General features: G+C 50.0%; 1 protein-coding gene across 1 annotated transcript in view; it reads left to right on the top strand.

The window, feature by feature from the left end:
• The first annotated feature begins 274 nt into the window (after positions 1–274).
• The window catches only part of LOC142599170 (dual specificity testis-specific protein kinase 1-like), a 376,984-nt gene continuing 371,258 nt past the window's right edge, over positions 275–6,000 (top strand). Inside the window, exon 1 of the mRNA XM_075738961.1 lies at positions 275–279. The gene's annotated coding sequence lies outside the window, so the exon portion shown is untranslated. The remainder of the gene's footprint in view (positions 280–6,000) is intronic.

Genomic DNA, 6,000 nt, shown 5'->3' with positions numbered 1-6,000 from the left:
CACGTCTCACCCCTGGGAGATGCTGCATGAGCTCGTCCGCAGTTCCCAGCACACACCCCAAACCAAAGCGGGTTTCACTGCAGCAGCATCCCGATGATGCTGGCAGGGTGAACTTGCCTGGCATCTGTGCGAGGCCGGATCCTGCTGAGTGCATCCTCTGGGCCCTGCCCACTTGGGAGCCCTGTGTGCTCGCCGTGCCACCTCTTGCTTCGGTCTTGCATGTCCCCCGGTGCTCACTGTGGGTTTGTGCCCAACCAGGGCTGACACACGGGCGGCTGCTCTTGCATGGGCTCCCAAGGGAGCTCCTGACCTTCAAAATTTCAATTTCAGCACCAGTGCTGGCAGATGGACCTGTGGGAATTCAACGCTACATAGCTCGCTGTTACCAGCAGTTTAGGTAGCCATAGAGGGACTAGAAATACAGGCTTAACTAGAGATGGAATTAGCAAAACATTGCAAACTGGTAACATTTGGAAGTCCAAGCGCTTGCAGGTACTGAGCTGGCAAAGGCTTCCTTCACACACTGGGGGGTTATAGCTGGGTCCCAGCAAAGCACTCAAGTAATGTGCTTAACTTCCAGAATGTCTCAGATGGTGAAATTGGGATTTATATAATACATCTAAGTCCTCTAACAGTGACCTGAAATAACTTTTGCAGGTATGATCTGCAAATCTGTGCTATTAAGCCATCTGTCCTTTGCAGAAGATGCTTCAATACCATGGTGACAAACAGCAAGTAAGTTTTTGGGGAGCAGCGAGTGCTCTGCCTCCTGGAGCACCAAAGCATCTCTGTTTCCAGTGGTGTACGTCTCACCTCTTTGCTTCCTGCAAGATATACAACCTCAGCCTGCCATAGATGCCGCAGAAGCACCATGGGCAGGTTTCTCTACAGGATCCGATGGTGGGGCCACGGCAGGCAGCGAGGGCTGACTGGGGAGGAGCGGAGGAGCTCTCTTGCAAGGTTGCTGACGTCTCTGTCTCTACTTTTTCAGGGTTACCTTTCCGAAGGCTTAGTAACAAAATGGTATCGCTCCCCACGCCTCCTCCTCTCACCAAACAACTACACCAAAGCCATCAATATGTGGGCAGCCGGTTGCATCCTGGCCGAGATGCTGACGGGAAGGATGCTCTTCGCTGGTAGGTTTCTGGCTCCTGTTGATTAATTTTTTTTTCTCCTTCCCTCTTTCCTTACTACCCAATTCAAAGGCTTTTTAGCATGGCAGAGGGAATTCCCCTTTCCTTGCCAGCCAAGGACACGCTTTTAGCATCACTATAGGGATCCTGTGGTTGGTTATTTGACATTTGAATGCCACCACCCATTTTCAACCTTTTTCAGGATTTTCCTATAAGTGGGTATTGGAGTTGTAAAGGTGCAGTGCAAGGAAAGGAAGACCAAAAAAAGCACTGGCAAGGAGCACAGAATTATCAGTGCAGCATTTGAAGCTTAACTCTGATGTTCTTGAGAAGCAAATCTTTATTTAATACAATTCCAAAAATGGTACTGTCAGGAGCAAAGCTGTGCTTCCCAAGCTGGGACACAGAGGCATTCACTCAGGAATGAAGGAGACGCTCTCCTGCTACCAAAGAAGCTGCCCAAGGTCTGCAGCAATGCTCCTCCTTGGTTGTCTCTCCATCACCCATTAGTGTTTTGAATGACAAAGTTTAACGCATTTCGTGAGCAGCTGTTTGCAGAGTTGTGTAAATAAATAATTAGACTCATTAATAATGGAGGACATTTTCTTCACAAATATTTCAGTCCACCGCAGAGCTCCGCAGCCAGTGTTTGATTGCAGCTGCTCTGTCGCTCCCTCCCTGCTCCCGCTTGCAGCTTCCATATTTCTTTTGTGAAAGCTGAAAATTAAGCAGTCAGTGTCATTTTGAAGAGATCATTAAAATTGCCTCCCTTTCCTTCCTTCCTTCCTCTTGTCCTCGATCTCTCTTCCCCAAAATTTTCAAGTCCAGAGACTTCAGCTCTGAAAATTATGCATCAGACCTGGCTGCTCCTGATGCTTCCTCGGGACATGTTCCAAGAGCAGGGATGTCTCCACGTGCCGCTTGTCCCTGCAGACACGGGCATTTTCTGGTCTCGCTGGGAGATGCTGCACATGAGTGAGCTCCCAAGGCAGCTCTGCCAGCCTCCTCGCCTCCCTGAGCCATGGTTTGCACTGTGGAAGATTCTCCAAGCTTTTTGGGTGGAAGCAAACTGGATGATGCCTTTCCTGAGCAGAGCTAAGGCTCTGCCAGTCCAGGGCACTGGACCTGAACCAGCCCCAGGTAAAGCAGAGCAGCAGAAGCAAACCCAGCGCAGATGGCAGGGTCCTGGTGCTGCAGGAGTTGCACCAGACCAGAGCAACATGCTGCCTCATATTGAAGTGGGTGTAGCTGGAGCCCCGGGGAAATCCTTTTGGGCTCTTGAGTCAATTTCTCTTTTCCTGTACTTGTCCTTGTGTCAAACAGCAAAACAAGACTGTCTTGTCCATGTCCTTCTCTGGCTGTCCCCATCAGATCACCCAAGCACTCATCTTTCTCCTGGCTCTCCAAACTGTGTTTGACCCCTGTCTCATCCCCAGCTTGGTTGTCCTGCTGTTTGTGGACCCCAGGGGTAGAAGCTACATTGGCTGACACCAGCCAGCTACCACCTAGGTGGCCAACCTGGTCCTTAAAGCTCCCGTCATGGTCAAGACAGCTCCAGGATGTGATTCATCTGGCCTCTGTTAGCTGTCTGCCTTCAGATGAGATTGATTGTACCTTGGAAATATTTATTTTTCCACTGCTGCTCATAAAGAGCATCTAGAGAACAAGCTGAAGTGCCCATGCTGGTGTTGCACATGGCTACAGGTGAGATCAGTCCTGTCCCAGCCGCCTGGGCGAAATGCCCGGAGCATCCATACAGGAACCAACTTTGCAGGTTGGTCCTGAGAGTCCGCAGCAGGTTAGAGATCAGGAGATGGGATTTGGCAGACCACAGACTGGGCTCAGCCGGACAAGTGCTGCAAGCATCCCTGCTTCTCTGCTTTCCAGCCCTGTGCAATTGCTTAATAAGCCCCCAGATGATGGCAGGATACTTAGTCAATGGGTGGGGATCCAAACTGGAGCTCAAAATGCATATTCCTTTTGGGTTGCTTTAAAAATAGTCTGTAGAGTTGTTACGGGAAGGTCTTGGCCCGGTGCCTCGTTTTCCTGGCCTCCTCCTATCCCAGTAAGTAAAGAAGCAGGGTGCCCATGGCGTCCCGTGCCACATACCGTCTTTCATCTGCTGGTCTCCAAAGTGGAGGAGAATAAAACCCCAGTCACTCAGAATAACTGAAACTGGCAAACACTCGCATGACAGCAGGGGTTCATCTTTGCTTTTGATTTTTCTACTTTTCGCTTGGGAGAACGAGTTTGTCCGTGGCCAGATGCAGCCATGCTCTGCGTCTGCAGGACGAGGCTTTCAGAGAGTCCTGGGTCACTGGCAAACGCCCCGTGGGAAATAACAGCGATGTAGTTCCTAGAAAGTTGCAAACGTCCAGTAATTGCCTTACACTGGATAAATTGTTTTTTGAGTGTGCGTCAGCAGCATGATTTAAATTGGGTGCTTAGCATAAGTCAATATAATTAACTCGGTAGTCTATCTATCTGGAGTGCTTAAGCAACGCAGTTAAATTAAGGTGATCAGTTATTAGGAATAGATGTCACTCACTGCTTTCATTCTGCTACTCAAGATAACGAGCACCCAAAAGAGCAGGACCCCCAGCCCCCTCCCCGCAGCCCCTTCTCTGGGCGATGTGGTGGCAGGAGTAGCTTTGGGCTTGGCAGAGGCCCAGGAGGGCACAAGAAATTTGGCTAACCCGAAGCTCGCAGGAGCGTAGCACGTCTCCAACAGCTAAAACCTGGTTCGCAGACCTTTAGAGAGCTCCCCACCACAAGCAGTGTGGAAAACAGGGAAGAGCATCCGTAACTGAGTGGCTACAGCTCCCTCCAGTGACTTTTCAACCCTCTGCTGCCAAAGCATATACAAAAGCATAGCCAGTGGAGGCAAGAGAAAATAGAAGAAAAGAAAAGCTTCCTGTCCTCTCAGATATCCATGGGGTTCACCAGTGGGGCCATGCCCATCACTGAGGTGCTGGGAGGTGGCGCAGTGGCTTTTCCCCTGGGATCCATGCTTGCTCCCAGAGCATTCGCTAGCAGGGCTTGGGTGCTCACCTGGTACTTGATCGCAAGCCCAGGGAAGGGTTCCCTTTCCAAGACACGATGCAGAGCTCCTCGTTCTCTCCTCGGGTAACAGCAGCATGTTGCATTCATTCTGTCTGTAATTCATGTTTTTCTTTTCAGGGATTAATGCCTCCAGAAGGTCCTTAGGAATTACATAAATAGAGGATAATGGTGGAGAATTGGGTTTTTGAAAGCTATAATTCAATGCTTCCAGCACTGCATTAGCAGCTTCTTTGTGTAACTAAACACGGTGCCTTTCAGCTACCAGGTACCGTCAGTGAGCAGTGGCTGGAGCTGCACTGAGAGAACAGCCACAACGCCTTTGTGACTCTTAATACCCTGTAATTTTGATCATAGTTTGGGAATTAGCCTGACTAACAAGGGTTTTGTTTCCTGATGGTCGTCTTTAGTTTCTCCCAGAGCCATGCTGTGAACCTCTAAATAACCTAAAATTAGTTTTTCTATAGGAAAGTGAATTCATTTGCCCAGGATTGATATTAGGAAGGTGTCCCTCTGTCTTTTTTGCTTTTGCTATTGGTCTGTCTTCTTCCGAGGTTTTATTCTGAGAGGACGTGTGGTGTGATGGTGACCAGCCGTGCTAATGTCAGTGTTGGTTTGGGGTTGTCTAAGTCCATTGCTATGTTCTGGCTCGGAGCTTTGCCATTCAGGGTGAAAGTGGCTGCGACTGCATTGAACCAAACCTTCTTGGAGTGATGAGGCTGTGATGGATGGAGACCCTTTCCCCCAGCTTTGATGTTTGGACCTACCCTTACCCAGGGAGGGTGTGTTTGGGGTTAGCTCCAGTGATGTGAGTCTGGAAACCTTCTGCAGACCCATGGAGGGCTCTGGGCTGGGAAGGGCAGCCCCTGCGAGGTGCCAGGGACCTCCAAAGGGATGGGGTTGCTTGAGGGCTTGATGCCAGCAATGGTCTCCAGCATCCCCTAGAAGTTGACCTCTCCACCTTCCCTGCAGACTGATTGGAAGTGCTGTGCCATAAATGAGGTTCGCTTCTCTTGCCATGGATCAGCCGGGTGCTGCTTGCCAGTAAAGCAGTGGATCCATTACTTGGACAGCAGAGACTTGGTAGCCCAAAAATCCCCATTGGTTTGTCTGCCCCAGCCAGCTCGCTGTGTTAATGGATAGTCCTGCCTCTAATGACAGAATATTTATAACCGGCATTTCTGGCAGACAGAAAATCAATAGCGTGACTCGGTATTTCTGCCAGGCTGCTTCTCTGTACACATAGGAAGCTGGAAATCAACCGTGGAGCTCTTGGTCACATCCAATAGTGCACTAAAGAATGGGATTAATGTTCATTAATGAGGCAGTTGGCTCCGCTCCGCTAGCACTGCTGCTTCTCTCCTCTCACTGACTGGTAGCCAGTCCTGAGAGGGGGCTTAGGGATGTGTGGGTAAATATGTCCTGAAGGAAAAGCATTAAAAATATATGATTGCTCATAGCAGTTCTGGGGATCATCACCATCAGAGCCTTGACTTGATGCCCAGCAGCCAGCGGGAGCCAGTCAGAAAACGCCTTTCCCATCGGGAGAGCAGTCGGGCACCTGCATTCATTTAAAGATGAAGCTTTGGGACCCCTGGAGCTGGGTTCACGATCTTCTTGTTATCATTGGGGTTGTGGCAGCACTTTTTGTCGCCACTGCACAGAGGGGCTTTGCTTCTCAGTGTAGCACAGCGTGTGGCAGGGACACGTGGTGATGGCATCAGGCACTGCCCTGCCTGGCCACAGCTGTGTGAGCCGGGATGCTTCATTTGGGGTTATAAACAAGCCTAGCCATAGTATTGCTTAA

Source organism: Balearica regulorum, chromosome W (genome assembly GCF_011004875.1).
Source record: "Balearica regulorum gibbericeps isolate bBalReg1 chromosome W, bBalReg1.pri, whole genome shotgun sequence".
Classification (NCBI taxonomy): domain Eukaryota; kingdom Metazoa; phylum Chordata; class Aves; order Gruiformes; family Gruidae; genus Balearica; species Balearica regulorum.
Note: the sequence above shows the minus strand (reverse complement) of the source record. Positions and strands in the feature narration are given on the sequence as shown.